The sequence below is a fragment of the Anser cygnoides genome, chromosome 5, assembly GCF_040182565.1.
Source record: "Anser cygnoides isolate HZ-2024a breed goose chromosome 5, Taihu_goose_T2T_genome, whole genome shotgun sequence".
In the NCBI taxonomy this organism is placed as follows: domain Eukaryota; kingdom Metazoa; phylum Chordata; class Aves; order Anseriformes; family Anatidae; genus Anser; species Anser cygnoides.
In genome coordinates, this window is record NC_089877.1 from 43,404,682 (window position 1) to 43,429,451 (window position 24,770).

A 24,770-nucleotide genomic window follows, 5' to 3' on the forward strand; every position below is an offset into this window, starting at 1 on the left:
GGTTGCAGTTCATATTGTTGCAGAGTCTCTCTGAACACTCTTGGATCAATAAAGCTTTTTTAAGCTTGGTGGAAGCATTTGTCCCCATGCTGGCATTTCAGGGATGAACTGAGGTAGGTGCTGAGCAGGGATGGTCCAAGAGTGGAACATGAATTGCTCGGTTGATCCCACACCTGTGAAATGGTGCAGAAGGAAATGTTTTGGCTGCCATAAATTAAGGCAGCTTTGAGACTCATCTAACATACTTCAGGAATTCAGCCTGCCAGCACAAAATTGGGCAGTGTGGAAAGCTGGCAAAACAAAATCTCTGCATATTACATGGGCTGAGAGAGTGACACAGCTGAGTAACATTTTCAGATCTCTTTGATATTAGAAAGCAAATAACTACCATTAAGTAACGTTTTGAAAACACAGCATGCACACCACAGTATTTAATGTGCTAGCTAGTTTAGATGAACCTCTGGATCTCACAGGGAAAATCATATTTCTGTTACAGATCTCACCTAGCAGAATGAGGCCCAATTTGGATTGATTTCCTAGTGCCGCTGAAACACCTATGACAACACAGCATTGCATTAAAAAAGACACTGCTAATAAGAATCTCTAGAAATCTCAGAGTAACTATAAAATCTAATGCTATATGCAGTTATCTCAGCTTGTTCATGTTGAAGATCTTTGATCTGTCTAGCTGAACTGGCCAAAAGGGTTTTGGCTTTACTTTCAAAGAAGAAATCTCACAGGCTGCAGAAGTGTGTACACTGATATCAGTCTTCATCTTTAAGCTTGCATCAATAGTTCTTTGTTCCAAAGGCCTCCCATCCATATAATATCAAAAGATGTTCTGCATTTATCAGTGGACATAAGCCTTGTGCAAAGGTGTGTCCTGCAGCTGTGCACAAAATCCAGCATCACAGGACTGGAAGTATGCAGTGTACACTGCAATGGGCAGTGTGGCTGAGATGCTTAAGTTCCCTGTCTACTCAAAGAGTAAATCCTCATCTGGATATATCAGCAACTTTACAAATCTGAAGAGATGATGGAGGTGGTTACATCAGGTACACATGTGCCGAGAAATACAAGCAGGGTACTGGGATCAGCTGTTTAACATCTTTGTCAGTGACACGGACAGTGGGATTGAGTGCACCCTCAGCAAGTTTGCCGATGACCCCAAGCTGTGTGGTGCAGTCGACACGCTGGAGGGAAGGGATGCCATCCAGATGGACCTGGACAGGCTTGAGAGGTGGGCCTGTGCGAACCTCCTGAGGTTCAACAAGACAAGTGCAAGGTCCTGCTCTGAGCTGGGGCAATTCCAAGCACAAATACAAGCTGGGCAGAGAATGGATTGGGAGCAGCCCTGAGGAGAAGGACCTGGGGCTGTTGGTTGCCGAGAAGCTCGACATTAGCCGGCAACGTGCACTTGCAGCCCAGAAAGTCAACAGTATCCTGGGCTGCATGAAAAGCATGGCCTGCTGGGCAAGGGAGGTGATTCTCCCCCTCTGCTCTGCTCTTGTGAGACACCACCTGGAGCACTGCCTTCAGCTCTGGGGCCCTCAGAATAAGAAAGACATGGACCTGTTAGAATGGGATCAGAGGAGGGCCATGAGGATGATCAAGGGGCTAGAGCACTTCTCCTATGAAGACAGGCTGAGAGAGCTGGAGTTGTTCAGCCTGGAGAAGCAAAGGCTTTGGGGGCACCTCATTGTGGCCTTCCAGAACGTAAAGGTGGCCTACAGGAAAGCTGTGGAGGGACTCTTTGTCAGGGAATGGAGCGATAGGACAAGGAGTGAGGGTTTTGAACTAAAAAAGGGTAGATTTAGATTGGATGTTAGGACGAAATTCTTCACTCAGGGGGTGGTGAGGCACTGGCACAGGCTGCCCACAGAAGCTGTGGATGTCCCATCCCTGGAGGTGCTCAAGGCCAGGCTGGATGGGGCCTTGGGCAACCTGGTCTGGTGGGAGGTGGCGGCTGGAACTGGATGATCTTTAAGGTCCCTTCCAACCCAGACCACTCCACGACTTTACGATCAGAGCCTTACCGCTGCTGTGCAGCACACGGTGTAGCCCCCAGGCCTCCCCAGGCCTCGGGGCTCGGCCCCGGCGGTGCCGATGCTGTGGCAGTGCAGGCGCAGGCTGCGGCCCCGCGCCGCGGGCACCTCGCCGGCTCTTCCCCCGCTTCCACCGAGCAGAGGGCGCTGCGCCCTCAGCAGTGGCTGCCCAGCACGTTCCCGGGATGGAGCCCAGCCGCTGGAAGGAAAAAAGTCCCGCACACACACCCTGAGACAAAAATAAATAAATAAATAAAACGACGAAAACAAACTGTGCGCTGAGGAAAGCTGCTCTGAACCCCTCGGAAATGCCGCCAGGCAGCAGGCTGCTGAGGGTGCCTCAGGCCCGGGGGCGGCGGCCAGGCATGGCGCAGGCTTCGAAGGCCGCTGTCCCGACAGGGACCCGGTCCCGACTGGGCCCCGGTCCCGACAGGGCCCCCGCCCCGCCGTGGGGCCGCTGCCCGCCGCAGGCCCCCGCCGCCCCCGGCCCCCGCAGCGCGGCCCCAGCGGGGCGCAGCGCGGTGGAAAAGCCACAAGGCGAGCTGCTCTCTGGGGGGGTGGAGACAGACACAGGCGGAGTCAGATCGCAAATTCTTGAACCTTTAACATCCTTTCTGTAATTTGAAACATACTTGTTCCCATTCCAGAACCCTTTTTTTTTTTTTTTTTTTTAAATTCCTTCCTTGAGGCTGTGGAAATACGTTCAGGAAAAAAAAAAAAGGAGAGAGAGAGGGAGGGTGAGGGAGGGAAAGAAAAGAAAGGAAAGGAAAGAAAAAAAAAAAGCAAGCCCACTACTTATCGGAGGCTCCAAAACAAAACAGAAACGTGAGAGCTCAGCCCTCCCCAGCACAACTGCTGGCGGGCTCAGGTTTCCGTGGCAGGGTCACGGCTGCGGCAGCTGGTCCTGCCCGAAACAGGGCGACCAAATCCTGTCTGCTCTGCAAATGGCAGCTACCTCCTCCTGCTTCAGCAGATCTCGGTGCTGTGAGGAGAAGGAGCCATGAACTGGTGCCTGCTCACCTTCAGGGGGTGATCGCCTCCCCTGGCTTTCCTGCCCAGGCCAGCCCCTTCCAGCCACCCCCTGGTTTGCCCCAGGGAGAGGGCTCAGCACCCCTCTGCTGTGGGCTTCAAGGCCCCCAGCTACTGCGGCAGGGAGACGGTTCCCATGTTTAGGGTGGGGTGTGCACATATGGGAGAGGAAAGCTGGGCTGACGCACGCTGTGAAAGACTTTGGATGTCACTAATCTCCCCAAATGGCACGGAGCAGCGTGCGGCGCTCTTCTTGCATCAGCCGGGCCGTGGGACCCACTCCTTTCCCCCTGGGTAAACCACAGCAGGTGATCGTGCTGGTGCAGCAGGGCTTTGTGTTTGCTTTGTGTAAGGAAGCAACGATTACCAGGGACACCAAACACCACCCCAGGTCAGAAGTGTCCTGAAGCTGCTGCTGGCACGCCAGCAGTTGCAGTGCAGCTGCCGTGCCAGCGCTGGGCCGGGCGGTGCTGGAGCAGGGCCGCTAGGTGGGCAGCAGCAGCGCCTACCCCGCTCCCGTCCCACAGAAGGACCTGCATCCCTCCCTTTCAAACTAGAAAAACAAAGCAGAGGGGAGAAGCTTTCATGTTTCTTTGCCATTATCATAGGTCTTGACTGTGTTAATGCGGTATCATGTTGTTTACATGTGTATGTATATGGATGGGTGTGAGCAACCCTTAAAGAAGGCGTGAGGTTTTCCAGGAGAGAGTCAAGCGGGCACATGTGCATCACCGGAGGCAGCTGGATGGCTGCCGAGCCGGGAGTCACCTCTGTGCGTGGGGGAGAAGTCATCCAGAGGGAAGGGCAGGGACCCAGCACAGGACACAGCCCCAACCTGCTGTACTCCTCCCTGTCACAGCCACTGCTCTGCACAGCCCAGACATTTCTGTTTCCTCAGGTGTACAGCTGGAGGAGAAGGACCAGGACTCAGTGGAAGGTGGGGATGGGGCAGATACTTTTATCTTTTTGGAAGGGACAGAGAGACACTTCAGGGTTTCCCCGTAGCCAAATTGGGCCTTTTAGCCACATGCCCCTTGTAGGACGGCTGTAGGTTATGCAAGGAAGTCGTCTCCTTAACCCAGCTCCTTGCAGTACAAGTCACTGATACTCTGCAGATTGGCAGGAGACACCACAAAGCCCATGTGTGCTTAAATATTTCACGTCACACAGCACATGTTATTCTGGCTGCCTGCAACACTGCAGCATTTGGACTCCCTCCCTCTGAGGAGATAAAGCATCTTGATAGCTTAGCTGTGTTTATCCAGACACCCTCAGGACAGTCTTTGTCTCTGAAGCTGGAGAGTTGGAGCTCACTGCATCATCCCGTTTTTTGAACGTTGTCCCCAGAAAGGAGCCATCCTGCTCAGGGCACCCCCATTGTCTCTGTGTCCATCCTTTGCCCTCAGCCTGGATTGCTGCTTTTTTTAGCCAATACAATGTAACATGGTGTCCCCTTTATCACATCTCTATCACTTTTTGGAATATAAGCCCTTGATACAAATACAAAGGCTCTGACTTTTTCCTAGACATCTTGGATACAAACGGGGTTATTAGTGCTCTGTTCTCAGGCACCTGTTGGCAATTGCCCCCTTCTCTTTACTGTCATGCAAGCCTAGTTGGAGTTGCTGTTAATGTGAAACAAAACTTCAGTTAAACATGTATTATGCTAAGTTAATTACTTTGGGGTGACATTCTAGAGATACAGCATGTGACTCACTGAACTAGATGACAGACTAAGTAACGAGTTCTTTTTCCTGGTCAAGTTTTTAACAGCAGGTTTCTCCTGCCCTCTTTACAGTGAACCCTGTCTCACAGGCGGCACACGAGCCAAATGAAATCTGTCCCTATAAGGATTGCTCTCTCCTGCTAGTTTTTGCTCTATCCCAGTCCCACACAGTTCATTCATGACCAAATAGCTGAAACAAAACTGTTCAGTCCCCCCAGCTGAAAGATTTTGGAGGACGACACCTGGACTTCTTGTGGACATTGTTAATGGACGAACTCTGTAGACAAGGCTCCTATCCCAAGCCAGATAGTGTGTTAAGAGGTGATGGCGAAATATCAGCACTTGTCAGCTCACCAGAAAAGAAAATGTCCCAGCCCATGCCCTTCCTCCCCTGCTGCTTCCCTGTACTCGTCACAACTCCTGGGCACCATCTGTGGACCTCTGCAGGGCTCATGATCTAAAGCACGCGGCATGCCAAAGGTATGTGGGCCAGAGCCAGCCTGCAGCTTGTCGCCTTCGCAATGATAGGCATCTCTAAAGGGATATTAAGTGCTTCACAAAGGTAGCTGAAAATTCCCCTTACATAGGGAAATCTCTGTAAGATGCTAAGCTAAGGGAGGCATCCTACCCATCTGGCCATGCTGCAGGGACAGGTGGCATTTGGGCCACAGGCCAAGAGCTCCTTAGCTGTTCAAACCAGGGACCTTCATGTCTTCAGGAGTAAAGGATAGTAAGAGAAGCTTTTACCCATCTTTACCCCTGTATCAGGCCCCAGTCTCAGGGGATGTGGCTGGGAATATCAGCAGGCAGACAGAAACCTTCTGTTTTATAAATACCAGCTTGAATCCAGTTGCCCATTCCCTATTGGGCTGGTTATTCATTGCTGAGGTGAGTCTGAGGATGGGACAAAGACAGCAAGAGAAAACAGCCCACACACAGGGGCAGCGAAGAAGAAAGAACTAACAGGACTTGGAAGAAGAGAGCTGTGGCTGTCTCTGTTGACAGAATTTTGTAGGGGCTGAGAGGAGACTCTTTAAAACAGGCTGAATGGAGTCATAGCAGTGCTGGGAGATGGAGGGGTGCAAACGTGCAAACATATGCTCTCCATGACTTCAGTCTCTGTGAAAAGCTGTATGAGCTGCTTCACATGAGGTGAGCACGGAGGACTGCTTTAGTAGCCTCATCTTCTCTGCTAACCTCTAGCAACTGGATCCTGTTGAAGAGATAAGAGCACATAAGCAGACCTGAAATGAGGATGAGACTCCTGAACTCAGTATGACTTCTAACTGCTTGTCCCAAACACAGCCTGTGACTCTGTTCCAAGCTCTGGAAAGCCCAAAAATGAAGATTCAGCTGTACAGGAGGTATCTTCCTGTATCCCTGCACAAAATGGAAGCAGGGTGGTCTCTGGATGACGGCAGGGTGCAGGGAGGCAGGGATTTCTGAACAGCAGCCTCCCTCTTGACACTGATTCGCAAGGAAACGTTTTGTCTAGCAAGTCTGTTTCTCCCTCTTATTCTTTCCTTGCCTTCAGAAAACGGTGCAAATAAAGCTGAGCTGCCTCGTAGCTTGCGAATGCCTGTACTATACTGTACAGCACTCCCAGGAGAGGAGTAAAAAAGGGTAAAGGACTAATATGCGTCTTTGCAAGGACTTGTGTCCATGCCAGAAAAGGGTGTGATGCAGAGTCCTGCTCCAGGTCCATTCCCCAGCCTGTTCCCATAAGCTGTGACTTTTGCTAATTCCAGTCCTGGGGCTAGAAGAAAGTAAGACCAACAGTTCAGTTCACTCTGACAGGCCTGAGCCCTGCTTAAAAATACGAGGAAACCTCCTGAGTCAGCAGCTCACTTGCTCCTACTCTTGGAATAGCTGAGATTCCCGGACACAGTAACTTGACTCTGCTCCTGGCTCAGGGCAGCCACTAGCTGAAAGGCAAAATAAAATCCCCTCCTGGCCCATTAACGAGGCCTATTCTGGGTTCAGGAGAAACCAGTCTGACTGATGAACTCCCCTGGCTCAGGGGCTCTGGCTGGGGCTGGGAGAGTTCTTCTTTCCTTATTCAGCAGACAGGAGGATGTTAATGGAGAGCATATGGGAGGGGAGGGAGCACTGTGGATATTGCTGGAGAGCAGCCAGGCTGAATCAAAGCCCCAAGCAGCCTATTCTCCATCCGGGCAATGCTAAAACAGGCCATGGAGAGACAAGAAGTCCAGCTGTGATATGGGGGAGTTGGGAAAAAAGCTCTCTGCCTTCCCCAGCCTTTTTACTCCCACTCCAAACGGGACAATGGCGTGGCATTGTCACAGTCCCGTAGGCACAGTATTCACAGTGGAAGCCTTTCTGGGGAAGAGCGTGCCTCAGCCAGGCACCCCATCCTGAGAGTCCTGCTATAGATTTCGGGGAAGCAAGAATTGCCTCTGTGTTTGCAAAGTGCCACCTAATTTATGGTGCTATAGAAATGATGAATTACAGCAGTGCTACGGGCTGGAGATGGAAAAGCCCTGTTAACTCCTCCAGTCCATCTCCCGGAGCTGATGCAGGACTGCTGCCTCTCACACATTTCCTCAGTTTCTGTCTGGACATGTTTTGAACAAGCAAGCAACTGAGGTTCCCAATTTTTCCACTTCTTAATTCTGCTTTAAAAATAACGCCCGATGTGATTAATGTAGTATGGATTACCCAGCTGCTTGGATATGTCAAGCAGGATGGAACAGAGAGCATCAAAGGCAGCCCACATCTGCCTTACCTTAAAGACAAAATGGAGGACTAGCCAGTGAGGACTTGATCGCAGCTTGAACTAAGAAGCCTCGCATTAAGTAGGAGGGCAGTTAGAATCAGCTCCTGTAAAATTAGGCGTGTCCTTTTTGACTCCCGCCGATCTGTTAACACAGCCCTGACTGAGGCAGATTTTGGGCATCCATGATGCTTGGCCTTGCATCATTCACCAGAGCTTAATTAACGAAGGAGCCTGGCTTGTTTAGCCTAGCAAAGGGGGATATAATTGCCATCTATAAATAAATACTTCAGGGGGTGAACACATGGGGAGGAGGAAAGAGCTATTTAAAGATAAAGGACAATGATGGCATAAGAACAAATGGGTGTAAACTAGCCATGCATACATTTAGGCTGAGGATTGTCAGGTTTCTAGTGCTCAGAGCACTGAAGCTCTGTGAAGGCCTCCCAATGGGTTTAGGGAGGCCAAAAACCATGCTGACTTTAAGAAATATACACATTTACTGCAATGATTGTATGATATGGCTGCCTGGGCAAGCAAGGAGCTGGACCAGAAGCCCAGAAGGAATGCCCTGAGGTTCTGCGGGCTGCTCCAAGTACGGGAGGAGTTTTGGCTAACCAGCTGCACGGCCTGGTAGGAGCAAGGTGGGGAAGAACTGGAAGACTAATAAACCTGAGAAATTTAAACTGAATCTTCATCGTATTTTGGGCAGATTATCAATCCAGGTCAAGCTGGAACCTGAAACTAACCCCTCTCCAATGGCCGTGCTGGCTGGCTTCGCTTAGGGAGGGTTGTGGGGGCAGGAGGAGAGAGAGTATCAACAACAGTCAGGAAAAGAGTCTGTGATTAGTTTGCGTGAAGACATACACAAGGGAAAAGAAGAAAATAATTGATGATTGGTTTTGCTGCAAGCAGGTTGAGGCTGGGAAGCCCACAGTTCTCTTCTGCCATTCTCAGAGGCAAAAAGATTTCATGAGCCAGGGAAAGCAGCCATGGGAATGCCTTGTCGCGTTCTCTGGTGGAATAACAGCTCAGTCTGACCTCAGGCTGAGACCAATATGTGGTGCCCTGCACACAGGAATCCTTCCCTATAGAGCCAGTGTCACACAGACAGTGGGTGTTTTCCCTGTGGCTGTCCTGCAAAACAGCCAGAATAGGAGACCCTGACCCTTGACTAAGGCATGCCAGAGAGGCGGATGTCCAAATCCTACCTGCCTTCTCCAACTGGAAGCTATAACAATAAATCACATACTCCAGTTTACACCAGCAGCATAAACAAGGTAATGGACCTTATACCAGAGAAAGATGTGTTGTAATATAGCGCTTTGTTTCATCCTATTCCTGCTGGGAGACGAGGGATGAGGGACAGCCTGCAGAGACGACAGCTATACAAGTGGCGCATATCTCCCTTGTACTGGGGGAGTTTTCCTGTGGGAATCTCCTGCCTGTTTGAGTTCTCTCTATGCTCCATAAGCACTGCAAAGCAAATTTAGCAGAGACCAGAGAATCTATCTCAAAATGCCTTAGGGGGGACAGAGAATAGGGTATAAATGGAACCGCAGCGATGTCTCTTCTAATTCTTGTAATCTGTCACCCAGCTACGACAGTGATAGGTGCTTTAGAAATCCACAGACAGACTGAATATGATTTGATCACATTAGTGATGGCCCATGCATCAAGAGATTCAGAGGTTTTATTCAGAAAAGCATTAAAATAAAGGTGGTTGTACTTCCAAATCTCTTTTGTCTGGGAAGAGGATATCTCCTAAGGCTGGCTTTACTCCTGACATTTCTCATTCTTTGCTTTCCCTCACATATCAGAAATACAACACGAAATGCCATGTCTTGCTGTTTTCATAATACTGCAGTCAGCCTCAGCAGGAATCCGAGACAAAGAGGGTGGGAAGTGATGAGCTGAGTCAGGCCTGAAATATGGTTCTTTGCACTGGACGGACGTAGTCGTGGCTTCTATTTAAGTCATTGGTTCAGGTCTTCGTGACACACCGTGGCTCTTGACATCAGCTGCAGGGTTTCCATCCAGCTGCTAGCTAACTCCGGGTAGTAGCCTAGGAAGCTGAGAACTGCATGAATGAAAGCAACAACACACGGGCTGGGGAGCAGCGCACATGGGAAGCCTGTCCTGCCGCTACTTGCATTTTCCTGGCTGTGTGAAGCTTAGGCATTTTTCATCCTCCAGGTCTCAACTTCTTGGCCTGGTAAACTTCATCAAGTGAATCAACTTTAAAAAACAGGAGAGAAGATGAGGGGAAAAATGATTTTCCTTTGAGGGGGGCTTTTATTCTTCCTTCCTTCCTTCCTTCCTTCCTTCCTTCCTTCCTTCCTTCCTTCCTTCCTTCCTTCCTTCCTTCCTTCCTTCCTTCCTTCCTTCCTTCCTTCCTTCCTTCCTTCCTTCCTTCCTTCCTTCCTTCCTTCCTTCCTTCCTTCCTTCCTTCCTATCTTTTCTTTCTTTCTTCCTTTTTTTCTTTGAGATATAAACCAACAGGTTTTTTCCTTCGACCTCCCAAAACCAAAGAGAATTTATGGGTCATTTTCACATTTTTAACTGACATTCTAATTTTCTTCACAAAAGCACTTCAAACATTGAGAACCTCAATAAATCTCAAAAGCACATGGCTAAAAGTGTTCACACAGGCTGTAAAATTGTAACTCTGGATTTGTACAATTCATGCTTATGGTCAGTCATGTCAAGCTTTAAAGAATCTACCACTTCAGCCATCTCAAAAAGGCAGTAAATCTAGATTATGTATTGAAAGTGCTTAGGGAGTCTGGGTATTTGTACCAATGAAATGCCAAAATATTTTACTGACATGCTCCATTTTTTATATTCTTTTACTAGCGGTTATTTTTTTTTTTATGTGTATATATATATATATTAATGCTGACAGTTAAATTTTGGCAATTTTTAGTTTTCAGCTGGCTAAGCCTCCTCCAGTCAAAACAAGAGGCTGACCAGTTTCACAGACATGGCACCCTGGGCAGAAGACAGTGGAAAACGCAGATCTGTGCATGCCCAATATAGTTCAGGATACATCTTTTGAAGCTCTGCAAATGTCACACAAAATTTCTGGCTTTTTCCACAGGAATGATTCACTGGGGGGCTGTTGCTAAAGAGTCTGTGCTAGTCCCCAGTGTCCCCACGCAGGGCTCGAGGTTGTGGCACTCTGGAAGTGAAAGGGGTGACTCAGAAGGGAATATTTCTTCTGTGTCAGAAGCACTTTAAAGCACCCTGGGGGGGTATGCAGCTAGGAGAGTAAACTGAAGCCTCTGAGGGATGTCCACCATATCGTGCAGTTAAGAGACATCTAAATCTGCCTTAGTACCCAAAGCAATATAGCTGCATCCATGTAGCTCTCTCACTGGACTACTTACGCTCTCTTTTAAACGCACGCATCTAGCATTGGTACTTTTCTTTCCTGACCCAAATCAGCTCTCCTGTCTAATTTGAATATCTCTGGATGATATTGCTTGGTGCTACCCAGGCATCACCAGTGGATCTCTCCACTGGAAGGGTGCCAGGAGTATGTTTTATGGATGGATGGCAATCACTTAGAAGAGGCTAAATTCCTTCTGGATTTACACAGAAGTTACACAAAGCTGGTGCATAAAAGATTTAAATGTAATTAACTAACTCAGACCAAACTCACTCAGCATAAAGGAAGAGTGGGAGCATTCTCAGTGAACCCAGCTCCAGTCCCAGGCACTTGACATCCCCACACCAGGCAAGGGATCCTGATGCAGTTATAAACGGCTCATGATGCTTTAGTCCAAACAGTCGGGGCCCTGATCCCTCACCTGGGGCTCCCCCCACCCTGCGCATGGCCCAGGACCCCATTTCGTCCCCCAGGGCCATCAGTCCCTGCCCCAGCAATGCCATAGGATGCTGGTCTCCAGCTCCCACGGCCTTGCCCTGCCTGCCCACCCTCAACTCGTCACCGTCCCTATCCCCGTGGAGGTGCCCAGTGCCTGGGGTTGGGCTGCTCTGGCTGACCCCAGCTGCCGTCCTCCTGGCGGGGGTGCTGGGATGGGCTCTGGCTCTTTCCTCCCCATTTGCTCACTTCAGTCCAAGTTGCTGAAATGAATCATCAGATCAAACAGTAGGTCACAACTGAGGTGCTTTCACCAAGCAAGGTTGGTCCATGGCCAAGACTGCTAACCAGAGGCTGCGCTGGGCTGCAGGGGGGCTTCAGATTTGCCCTGTAGATCCTCCCATCCCATGCTGGGCTGAGGAAGATGATTTTAGCTTTGCCAGCCACATCTAGAGGGACATGCTGCTCACCTAATGTTACATATCAAAGCAGTGACACAGACAGAAGACAGTCAACCATATTCAAGGCCTCCAGTATCACAGAAATGGTTGAACAGCATCATGTGCTAGTGACCCTGAGAAATCTGCTCCAGGAGCAGGAGGAGTCTGCTCCAGGTCTCTCAGGTGCTGCAGTAACATCAACAGCAACAGACTTGGCCCGTGTAGAGGCAGCCTTCTGTGCTTCTCATGGCACTTCTGGGTACCATTAAAAATAAATCCCCAGTGTAACAGTGGTACAGAATGTAGGGTGCTTGTAAGGGATCTGTTTTTACTTTCTGGCCACAGCCATACAATCTGGGTCAGTATGGATGGCACTTATAGCCATGTGGAAGATTTCATTCCTTCCAGCTGCTCCTCATTACCATTTGCTTTCAGTAATTTCAAGGAATACTGCAGCTACCCTGTCCAAGTCTCTGTCAGGCTTTCTTCCAGACAGAGGGATTCAGGTGGCTTTAGTTGTTCCATTTTTTTTTTTCAAAGAAATCTGAGTTCTTCTAACACAGTGTAATAAGGGCACTGTGTCCCCAGGAGGGACTAATTCTCATTTCCTGGCCCAGTGCTTGAAGTAGGTAAGTTACCAAAACAATTCTGCAATCCGTGGCTACCGTTGCACACTGGAAATGGCATTCTTAGGAGCAGCTAAGCAATGAACCTCTGTTTACAAAGGAAGTTCAGTGAAGTCAGGACTGGTCTGCCCCACGTGAAGTACAGCGGGGCTCCAGCAGTCCCACTAACACAGCAGGAGTGGTGCCACGGGCTGCTACAGGAACCAGCCGCGGACATCCAGAAAAAGTGAGAGAGGCACCGGTGGTGTTGGATGCCCGGGAAGGCCAGGTGCCATCTCCTCCTGCCGACCGCTCGGGCCGCCGGCTGGGAGCGGTGCCCGGCCAGCCATCTTGCTCCAAGTCAGGCTCAGAACGCTACGTTTGCCAAGCAAGAAGGAACAAAAATGTGTTGAGCAAAAGATTTAATTTCCCAGTGTCTACAGGGAAATCAACAGACAATGGGAAGCAACATAAAAAACATATACATGAAAGACTGTTATTTAAAACCAGTTGACATAGTCATTTTCAATGGAATCTGGCCGGCTCTAGCCAGTATTTAATTCAAAAATTCCTCAGGAATGAAGGTCTTTTGCAGGCCAGCTTTATTTGGCTGAGGTTGGGCTTTGCTTTTTCCCACATCCCGCCTGCTGAAGTTAGAGGTTGATGGCATGCAGCCTGATCCCTCTGCCTCTTCCTGCGACGGACGCAGGCAGCCAGTATCACCTCTTTTTTAAATTGTCTGCTGAAATGGCTGTATGCAACAGCTGGAATGGGGCAGAGAGGAACAGCATAATCTGCTCTGCTTTCCGAGAACAGAGCCAAAAATTACCTGACAGAAGATGCCGTAAGGAAGCAAATAAGCTAAAGTAACCAAGTACAGCCCAGAATGTGTTATGTACAGCCCCATGGCAGAAACAGCTCTCCTACACAATACCTCATAAGCCCGAAGTGCTGCAACGAGAGGCTTTAGTGCTTAGTGCGCAACAGCAGCAAGGCACTTGCTGCTAGCACTAGACATTGAAAAATAAAACAGTGACGTACGTAAAGAACCTCTTCAAAGCACTGACCAGAAAAGATGAGGTGATCGCTCTGTACCCTCTCAGATGTGCAGTTGAGCTAGGGGCACATAGAAACTCTGGCTTTACAAATGAGGGATAGAAAAATTCGTCATTCAAATGTTCGCCAACGTATATAGCAGGCAGAGAAGATAGCAGGCTGATGAGGTTTAGGTATTCCCATTGTAAAACCCTTCATATGACAGTAGTAGGGCAGCCCACAGGTAAACAGCACACCCCGCAGCACTGCTCCTCTCTCCCGTGCATCCCTCCTGTCTCCTGGCCCTCAGCCTGCTGAAGCCAAGGCAGTGCCTCTTGCTGGCTCCAGCAGGCTGGGGGGGCAGTCGGATACCGCAGCTCCAGATGTGCTCTGCCTATTCTTTGCGACTGTTCACCAGAAAAACAAAAACCCTGTGTCGCTATGGAGACCGTATCTCCAGCTCTGATGGGCCCAGCGGGCGGCAGCAGCCTCTGGCTGTCGCAGTGCCGAGGCCTGGGCCTGTGCCGGCTCCTCGCTGCCGCGCAGGCCCTGAACCACGGGGCTCAGCGGGGCCAGGACGTGCCAGGACGGCCAAGGAACAAGGCAGTGGTGGACCCAAGGGTCTGGGTTCAAGATTTGGTTCCTGGAAAGGTACGGTAAAGGCAGACTGAGGTGAATTTGGAGGCGCGCAAAAGCTGCACCAAACGCCGAGAGTCTGCGTGAAGGAAGCTGGTAGCTGCTGCTGAGGTGAAAACATTTTCAGAGGAGTTAATGACTGTGGTTACAGAGCTAATACTAGGAATAGTGGAGAAACTAAGCAAGACCTTTATGCAGAAGGAGAAGTTTTTTTCCAGGAAAGCAGCGGAAATGCCATCTTTTGAATCATTTAGAACTTCTAGCTTACTTTGTAAAGGAAACAATCCGCTGCCGGTCCCCAGGAGACACATGAAATGAGACCAATTAGGGCTTCTCCAGCTCTGAATACTAGGACTGTGCAAAGACATACTTTATCCTTATTATCTTTGAAAGTGAAAATGAATAGGGTGTGTCCCAGCTGAATAAAAATCAGGGCTTGCATTATGTAAAAGCTAGAGAAGATGATCTACTCTGTCCTTAAAATTTCGGAAAACATGACCACAGGGTTACCAGATGAAGGGGAAATACCTGTCCGTGAAGTCCAGCCTTAACGGTGCCCACCTGATGAAGCCTCAGAGGCCAGGAGAATCCCAGGTAACCCACCTGGCAGGGCACACTGCAGGAATTTTCTTGAACCAGGGGAGTGACCCTAAAGCATGAAACTCCTACCTGTTTTAACTGTGCTTTGTATTCACCATATCTGACCGTCACTACTTTCCCAGGTAAATAACATTAGTGATCAGGGATCATCCAGACCATTTCACAGCTCAGACTTAATTATCAGATCCAGTTTCAATCCTGGTATAAAATGGTACATCCTAATCAAAACCACAGAAATCACCAGAATTGTAATGTTACTTCTGACTCTTTGGCTCTGCAGCAAGCGGCAGGACAGGGATTCAAAAAGTGCACACAGTAACCCCACTAATAAAGGTTAGATTGTGGGGTTTCCAGAAGAGCCATATGCTGGGTTATCCCATGGAGCAGACGTAGATGCGCAACCTTCTCCAGAGCCCTGGGAAAGGTCTGGACGGTTGCCCACTCTCCTCTACATTTTTTTCCCCAAAGCAGTTTTGCTTCATTACTGCTCAAGAAACTGAGAACGGCTGTTGACAGGAAGAAGCCCTATTAGCAGAGACACCCTCCTGGAGGTGGTGAGGAACAGACATTAGGCTGCTGTCTAACTCATGCACCAGTCCAGCTGGCCGGGGCTTATTCCTCGTGACATCTGCTTTCAGAGGTACTGCCATCCATATTAGATTCCGTCAAAAGCCATTTTGCCACCAAGCTGCATCACTTCCTGGGACGTGTGTCGCTGCAGGGGGACAGACCACCATGCCCCATTCAACGTCCTGAAGAGACAACGTCCACCCCAACAACAGAGACAGGGCAGTTACAGAGCCTTTGTTCAGAAACATGAGAGGTCTCCCCCGCCATGGAGATATGCTGCATTTGGCTGGTTAAAATGAAACAAACTCATAATTTGCTGTTACTGGTGACATTTGCTCTGAAGCTGTCTAACTCCAGACAGTGTTCCCATCAGAGCTCAGACTCAGAGCTGTCTGATGGGTGGTACCTGCTCAGAGGACGGCAAGGTAAGGAGATGTTACAGGATGGAGTACTGAGAGTTCAGCAGGTGGTGGGGCATGATCCCACAAGCCAGGGCTGTGTTGGGCACGTGGCTTAGCTAGAAGACTCGTCTTGTTTTAAAAATGGAAATTCCCTGCCTGGTCCTGAAAGAACGCGTGGCCCTGCTGGAGAACCGTGGTGTTAATTTATACTCCAATTTGAGCAATTTCATTTTGCTTCCTAAATTTTCCATATCATACATGGCTGGATGCAGCATCCCGCTACTTCAAATGTTGCACAGCGTTGCTATGCTCTGTTAAATAACTTCCTCCTTCCTTGCCAGAAATAGCTACTTCTCAATAGCAAGTGAAGAGATACTAGTATTTATAGTTCCTAGAGCTTGATCGCTGGGATGTATCAACATAAATCAATGGTTTGATTTTGCTGTCTGGAGAAGAAGCAGTTAATAGGGAGTAGCACCCAGAACGGCCAGTTTAGCCAGTCCACCAGTACCTACCAGGAAAAGGAGATTTCTGCCCAACCACTGTCTCCTCTGCCCTTTCTGCAGGTCTTTGCATTCAGACAGCCTGCGAGACAGAATTTTGGAGGCTGAAGAAGACAGGGTACTTCTTTAACACCGTTGTAAGCCATGTTTTAGACCCTGTGCCTGAGCACTGAGTTGTTTCAGACTTTCAGCTGGCTGCTGATGTCTCCCTTCACCTGGAGTCAACCTTCTGGACCATGAGGGAGGCGAGGAGAACAGTCAGAGCTGCTGGCAGGGCTATCGGGAGGGAATCGCTGCTGGCAGGGTGTCTGGGGAGGTGGATGCACGTGGCAAGGCGGTGAGCGTGCTCACTCGCCCTGGGGCTGATTTAGCTCAGAGGTGGTACGGGAGGCCTTGGCCCCTCTCCAGCCCCAGCCTTCCCGAATTGCATCACGGGTTAAAAGCAGGAGGACTGAGGAAAGCACAGCCTTGCTCAGCCACACATGGAAATAAAGAAACATCTACAGTAATGAGGGGAATCAAGGGAAAGGAGGTGAAAGGAAGGAGGGAGATAGGAAAAGAGGGAGGGAAGGCGAGGATGGCAGGGGATCCTTTCCAGCCCTGCTTACAAGGTGCTGGATAATTCATGGCTCTTGTTTACACTGCTCCAGACCACATCACAGACATTCCCGGCTAATGGCTTCCATCTGGAGCAGCCATGTGCTGCCCAGCCTCCCCCTCGCTGCGCTGGGGTCCCTGCCAGCAGAGGAGTGTCTCCCTCCAGACCTTCCCACCCTCCCGCCTTGCCTGCTGCTATCACTGGGAGGATTGGTGCATGCGTCCTCTCTCCCAGAGACGCTGCTGTCAAGTCTCCGTGACCCAAGAGAAGGGGGCTGGGATAGACCTCGGGGAGCGGAAAGCCCCGTTAACGTGGGGCCCGTGGGATGCACGGGGAACACGATGCAGGGACGCCCAGCCGTTCTGCACGAGCCCAGCCCGAGTCCAGCAAGGATTATTAGCTCTGGCGCAGCATCAGCCCTGCTGGACCCGGGCTGCTTCCCAACAGGACCACTCGAGTGTCTCCACATCGCGCGTCCCAGCACTCTGGGTTTGGGGAGGTTTATTAGCTTGGGCGCCGTGCCAGACGTGAGCTGCCTTTTGTGCACCTCGATAGTGCTGGGGCTAAGAGAGCCTCACAGCACTCACAGCACAGGGGGAAGACACCTGCTTGGCTCCAAAGGAGCCCCACCAGGTCTGGCCACGTCGGTGCTAAGCTGGGCTTAATGGGCCCTGCTGGATCCAGCAGGATGTGTGCGAAAACTCTCAGGTGTCTTTGCACCATGGAAGTGGACTAGCCAGAGACAGTAGCAAGGAGGGGCTGCTGCAGAGCTGGATAAATCGCATCCAGAAGATCCAGCCCTCAGCTGGCCCAGAGGTCAGCAAACGAGGCCTGAAACCTGAATTCAGACTGTCATGACTGTGCAGAAAATTCAGTGAAGCTGGATTCAGAGCCAGGCTTCCGAGCCAGTTACAGCTAATTTATTATTGTGAGTGTCCCGCTAGGTGTTGGAGGTGTGGTCGTGGGTTACAGGGAGAGACACCGGGAGATCAGCCCCTCGCCCTGCTCTCTTTGTTTCTGCCTCTCCCTCTCAGCGAAGCAATGCATCCCCAGCATCTGTCGCGTCTGATCTGCTCAGAGCTCCAACGAGAGGCAGGCGAGGAGCTGAGACGGGAACGAAACAGATTCCCGGGCCGTGACGAGGAGCTGAGATTCCTCACTGCGCCCCGTGCGGGTTGCCCTGTCATAAATCATCGTTTGTCAAATTCAATAAGCATCTTTAACACAAAAAATGACGCTATCTCCTGGGAGCCCCAAGTGCCTGAAATTCTGCACAGATGTGGAGAAACCAAAATATGAGGGAAGCGGGGAGGACAGGGGGGGAGGAGGAAGGGGGACAGGCTTTGTATGGCAGGAAGGGAATTTTTCCCCGTGCCCTGCTCCCTCCCTGTCCCTGCACACACAGCCGTGCTGTGTGCGCTGCAACAGAGCTGGCTCCGTCTATGCACGTACAGGTTGCGCTGCACTGTATCGGTGCCTAACACGCTGTGTATAAATAGGGATATATGCAAATACCCACGACAGCCATTTTGTGTTCCCCTCGGGACCACAGTGCCGATCTCCAAAATGTAAGATACGAGCCTCCAAAGCTGCTTGAGATGAAGGAGCACACAGAGGATTGAGCCCAGTGTGCAGAGCAGGCACCCCAAGGAGACAGCTCGTGCCACGCCGTCACATTTGCAGCGCTCTGCGCCCCAGGCTCTGCTCTGCTTGGGGGAGCTCCACCAACAGGGCCGGCACCTGGGGTGGGCAGGGATGAAGAGGGATGGCCTCCTGAGGATGCACAGCCGGGCGCTGGGGCTTCAGCAGGCTCGGTCTGGGGATGGCACAGCGCTCTGGGACCAGCAGGGTCCTGTGCGGGCTGAGCCTTTCCTTCTGCTGGCTGCACAGCCACTCACACCCCTGTTAATCACGCAGGCCACTGCAGACACCTCTCTAGCCACCTAGCACTGTTTGTCCCTTCCGTGATATGTATGCTACAGAGCAGCCATTTTAGAAATAGTGAGAAGCTTCCCAAGGCCTCTTACAGAGGCTGTTTTGAATCCCTCTACTTGCCAAACCAGGCGGATACCCTGGTGCCACAAACCTAATTGCTCAAGCTGCAGAGGGGCGGTATGAAAATACATTAAAATTCCAAATCAGTATTTAAAAGATCTTCAGTAGATAAATATGCCTTGACTTTGAAGGTCAGAGTATTGATCCATGTGGAGGCTAGAAGCACGTACTTTGAGCTGCACTTGTGATCTCCCCTTTGCTGTTATTATCATTATTGGCATTATTGTTGCAGTAGCGACACCTCAAGGACCTATTCGCGATCCAGCTGCCATTATGCTGGGGACGCGGAATTCAAATGGGGAGACGTGTGCTGAACACCACCTAATGTGCAACAAAACCACCCCGAAATGTGACAAAACAGGCACAGCAAATCCTTGTGAGGTGAGCTCTGTGCTGCTGCAGCCGGGCTGCTTGCACGGCCTCCTGTCCCTGGGACTGCAGCTGCAGGCGAGCACGTTCCTGCGTGGCAGAAATGCAGGAGCCCTGCCGGTAACCTCGCTCACGGGTTTCTGCCAGATGGGTTTCTGCAGGGGCAGCGTGAATTCCTGGGAACTGGGTGGTTGTTCGGGCAGCTACCTATGGATCGCGTTTCTCTAGCAGCCCTGATTAACCTGAATTCACCCAGGGAAAGCGAGCTTGGGTGTGCCCCCGTGTTCTGCAAATGCACTCCACAAATCCAGCTCGGATAGCATGCCTGGAGAAAACTGGGGAAAGGCACACTGTGGTATTACACAGGTCACTTACTTCAGACATGGAAGTGATTACCAGAAACTGGGGTGGGGGCAAGTAATCTTAAAGAAATAAATCAGCCCTCTCCCTCGCCGTAATTCCTTGGCGATAGCTTTCCAGTGGGATAAAGCTGTCGGTTTTTTACTCCGCAGGGAGATACCAGAGTCTAACACTGCATTGATTCAGGTCTGATTCTTGCCTCACTGCAGTCTTAGGCCAGGTAAATTCTGCTTGGTGAGAGATATTAATATTCTTTTCCAGACTGCTCTCCCAAGGAACGAAAGCTGAGGCGATTCTGCTACCTACACACCTCTCCCTTGACACCTTTTTAACCCTGTGATGAGTTGCAGTCCAATTTGCAGCATTCATGAAATCTCAGGCAAAATCTCAGGTAATACATTTCATGAAAAGGAATGGCCGGATAAACTGGTGCAACCCAAATTAGTGCCTGCACGGAGGGGCAGGAGGGCAGACATCCGCAGTGTTACAGGCTGGTTGCAGGCAGCTGACCAGCCCGCCTGCACTGGTGCCCAGTCAGCACACAGGCAGCTCACATACGTGCAGTTTCCTACCCAAATGGGGTGTTACAGAGGTGTACAGGTAACAGGGCTCCTGTCCAGTTTTGGGAGAAGTCTCTGGGAAATCAAGCACCACTTGCTTATGGAAGATCCTTTTGTCAGTGGCACCTTCCTGACAATTACTGCAGGAAGGGGAAGGAAAAGCTGTATGTAAATGTTTTGAGCACATGGCTCTACAGTTAATGAACACGATAGCAATATAATACACGTACCCATGTGTCTGCTCATACCTCACATTTCTGCTAACCCTCTAGGGTACCGGCAGCAGAAGTTCACAAAAACAAAGCAAAGGTCATGATGCTGACAGGGTATCTTTATTGCTAGACAACTCCCCAACCCACCCGTGATAAATTAAGGCCCTTATTCCTGCTTAACCCATAACCTTTGTAGTAGACCCTGAAGGTCATCCATTTCAAGTTTTCCAACCTGGGGCTGGGGGCAGGTAAGAGATCCTCATTCAAAGGTCCCTTTCCTTCCTGCCTGACGTACAAAGCAGTTCAGATGGCCTCAGCGGTGCATCCGTACCCCCCACGGCACAGGCACGCAGAATACTTGCACAAACGCAGGGCGGCGGAGCTAAAGCTGGTAGTTTACATGCGACACATGCCCAGACGTGTTCCCTCCCGGTGGCTCCCCCTCCCCCTTGCGCTTTACACATTATAGAAGAATTTTATTCTGTAGTATGCTCTGAGGAAGGCGGCATTTTGCCAGATTTCAAAATGGCCTCATTTATCACCTAAATCCCCTATGAAAGCTAGGGAATAAGGTTTGTAAAACAGCCCAGATTAATGAGGCTGCATCTACATCTTAATAGCTTTTGTGTGTGCACAGTACTTGTACATGCATTCGTGCGCAATGTGTATTTCTGTGCTTCATGGGCTCCACTTACTCCTCTTACCCGGTGTATCTGCATGTGCTCGTGTTTCTCTCTCCTTCTGTTTTCTGTGCGCAGCACATAAAACCTCCTTCTGTGTCTGTAACTGCTCATGCCACACACAAGTGAAATCCTCCCTGTGAGTATCTCTGGTTTTGCAAATGCATCCTGTGTACGGCATCTATGTACGCCTGAGTTTTGGTATCAGGGTCGGCTGGTACGCTTGTCTGTGAGTTAAAGCCACCACTTTGGTGCTGGCTCCTCAGGCAATGGAGGCCCATATTTCAGCCCTGTGCTGGGGGAATTTCATTTTGCTGCTATATATAAGAATTCTGGTGAAGTAATTAACAGGAGCCTCCAGAGGCCCGGTTATGAAAACAAGGCTCCACGTGCCTGCTTCAGAGGAGCCTTGTACTCCTTGCAAACTCCTCCAGGCAAGGAAGATATTGCAGCTGCAAAGGGAAACAACGTAGGGCAGGGAATGGCAAGCACCGAGGTCGGTTTCTCAGTCCTTGAAAACAGCTTTAGCAGAAAGCTGGAAAACGCAGCAAATTAGAAAACGAGGTTCCAGATGGGATCGCAAAAGAAAAGGGCATTGGCTCCATCTACAGTGATTAATTTTTAAATTACATGCCAAAAAACCCTCAAAAAGCATTTGACCTATATCAGTCTAGTGGCCCTGATCATCTCTTATGTGGGACACGGGGAATACTTGGAAATTCCCCTCACAGAGTTTCCCCTATGGTTCTTTCTTTGCAGCTTCTCCCTGGATTTCTTTTTTCCTTTCCGTACCGATTTCTCCTTCCATCCCTCTGACGAGGAACTGCTGCTGCTGCTCCTTCCCTCCCCTCTCCCTCCCCCTTGTCTGCTGTCAGCCATTTCACTTGGCTTTTTCTGCTCTTGCATTCACCAGAGCTGAATTCAGTGACAGCCCCTTGGCAATTTCCCTTTGCTGGTGACTCAGGTAATTGGATCTGGTGCCTTGGGGAGCTGCCAGGCATGATGTCACAGCTCTGCAGAAAAAAATACCCTATGTAATTGCTTGATACACTAGCTAATGTCTCATCCCGGTGGAGGGAGGAACTCGGAGTTTGGGGGTTGCCAAGATTTCTGAGACTCAGGGCTCTGTGGTCGAGGTGAATAAAGAATTATCTTCGTTTCTTGCTTACACAGGCTCTTGCTTGTTTACTACGTGCTCATTAACTGCCCCCTGAGCAGGGAGTCCGAGGGTTCATAACAAATACCGCAGTCCCTTTATGAAAAGGGAAGGACTGCGAACCCTTCATTAAACAAAAGAAAATGGGAGTGGAACATCAATATAGCACAAGAACTAACAGCTCCACATGCGATGGTGTAACCCTGCATCGGGGACTATTCTGACCTTTTAAGACATTTCCCCGCTAGCATTTGAATGTACTCGGATACCTCAGTTCTTCCAGGCCGGCAGGAAGACCTCTCTCTTATCCTAGTTGCAAGGAGCGGATGTGGAGGACAGGCATGGGATCAGAAGGGGTCAGAGTTAGTCTCAGGGTAGACATCAGAGTGTGTCTGAAATCCATTAAGTGAAGCAGCAAGATGAGAATGAGCTAATGGATGATTCTTGCTAATACACTAATAAAATGGAACTTAAGATTTCTGGCTCATCCCTGCACTGCCCCATCTTGCTTGGAAAAGAAACTCTCTGGAGTTTAGTATTCAGATGAAATTGACTGTTCCAAGTTCTGCTTTTCAGATGTTTTATGTTGATCTTCCTTCTTTTGTAGACTGAAGGGAGTCCAGCCAGGAAGGATCTGGCAGGGTGAGATGTTTGGGCCTCAGCTCTCTTCCCACAGTTCATCTGCAAAGCAAAAGGCTGAACCCGTCGCTAGAGGTACTGATTGCTTTGCCAAGAGGAGGGGATGGGACTATGAGAATTCAGAGAGGAAACCTTTGATTGTCTTCATTGCATGAAACATTTTCCCCAAGCAAAATTGGGACCTGGATGCGACAAAGTACTTGCAAATGTTTCAAAAGACCTCACAAGAAAATGGAAGCTTAGTGGCAGATCTGACCTGTTCTGGAACTCCAAGGCAAACAGATGGGTTTGCTGCAATAGCGCTTTTGTCCTCTCCACTGCTGCAGCTGAAGTGATGTTGAGTAACCTGGAAAACTCAGCAAATCCTCAGGAATAATCAATCATTTTTAGGTAGGTCACATGCTCCCGCTAGAAGAGATCAGTCCCGACTTTCCACCGTGCTCTGTCCAACTCCGCAGATGATAATAACCATACCACTGAGCTGGTTCTCACACAAGCACAAATATCACATTTCTGAGCTCTCTGTTGAAGCTGTTTGTTTAGGCAGGTCACCAAAAGCTGGGTTAGCTCTCCTGCTGTATTCTCCAACACCCTTGTGTTTCTAATCCTGTCTGCCCAGGCCATCCCCTGGCCTCCTGTGGCCTCAGTGAGGGGACGAAGTTTCCAACTTTGCTGCTTTAGTCCAACCCTCGCAGAGCGACTGTTTTAGTTTTCCCTTTAGATATTAGACCCATGCAGTACATAGGCTGTTCTGGGTGGCTTGGAAATGATTCTGACTGAGCCTGGAATAAGGGCCAGGGGGGTCAGTTCCCATTTTTTCAGTCTCTTACCTCCTCACAGTCTGCCTCCCAGCATCACTGTGGTGTAAGGGAATCTAAACAGTATCACAGCTGCAGAAATCTCCCAGGATGATGGTATCATTCTGCTTCTAGAGAAAGTGTTAGGGGTCTTGCTGGGGAGAAGAGGCCAGCTATGTCGAGCCTCTCTTTAGGACCTCAGATAACCACAGTGTCTTTAGCTGGCTTGTCCCAGTGACTCCTCTGAGCCCCCAGCAGCATGGCTGGTGTCAGCAGGACGCAGGTCAGCTACCTACCGGGTTTGTTAGGTAAGAGCCTTTTCAACAGCTGAGGGACCAGCCTTAGAATGACTTTGAAAAGGAAACGGGGGAAAAAAGGCAAATAATCTCATTCTCACTCATTCTCATTGCAGTTACTATTTTCATGACTTCTGCTGTTAGGGAAACAAGGCATAAATGGAGAAGCGATGTGCTCAGGTTCTGGGGAATCTCTCTGTCCCTCATGTCTGCACAAGGAGCTCATGCCATTTCTGTCAACGTTTCCAGGACTGATATACAACTTTTCCTGGTTGTGCATCCAAACCTAATACACTGACATGTATGATTTATGACACAGTACACGAACCCATTGTTTTATCCTCTCAGATTTCTTACTTGGCTGTCCTGAGATGCTCAGGTTAGTCATTCATATTTTAAAAGATCTCTTGCTTCTGATTTCTCTTCTTTAAATCTCCAATCAACCAACAGAAGCTGTGTATGGATATAAGGCCTTCGCAGCTAAAGTGACCCATGAAAAATCCATTTATTTATCACTGTAAAAAACACTGCTGTGTCATGACAGGGCAGCAGCATAGCAGAGAAATTTGGATGCCCTGTTGTGGAGTACTGAGAAGAGTGGAGCACTCAAGGGAATACAAGCTAGTTCCTATGGAAGGAGCGGATCCAAAGGCAGCCTTGCCAACTGCCCTCAGAATCATCTTAGGAGTCTCCAGTCTGCCAGTCTGAAGGCAGGGTCAGCATACAGGTGGGGGCACAGAGATCAAACCACCAGATAGCCAAAAAAACAACCTGGCTACATACTTAGCCCTAGGGCAAAGAACAATTGCAGCAGCGACTGCCTCGGCAAGCCCAAAGATCAAAGAACAAAGCATTACTAATTACTGCCATTATAATCATTAGCAAAGTACCCAGTAGT

General features: G+C 49.7%; 1 long non-coding RNA gene across 7 annotated transcripts in view; it reads left to right on the forward strand.

Annotated features, from left to right (window-relative positions):
* The first annotated feature begins 11,188 nt into the window (after window positions 1-11,188).
* The window catches only part of LOC106038765 (uncharacterized), a 36,285-nt gene continuing 22,703 nt past the window's right edge, over window positions 11,189-24,770 (forward strand). For 3 of the 7 annotated variants that reach the window (XR_007161772.2, XR_010831882.1, XR_010831885.1), the window contains exons 1-3: window positions 11,189-14,187; window positions 16,214-16,268; window positions 19,794-19,923. This is a non-coding gene — a long non-coding RNA (uncharacterized lncRNA). Of the gene's footprint in view, window positions 14,188-16,213; window positions 16,269-19,793; window positions 19,924-22,747; window positions 22,855-22,881; window positions 23,170-24,770 lie in introns of those variants that run through there. The other 4 variants (XR_007161775.2, XR_010831883.1, XR_010831884.1 and 1 more) reach the window with 4 other exon arrangements.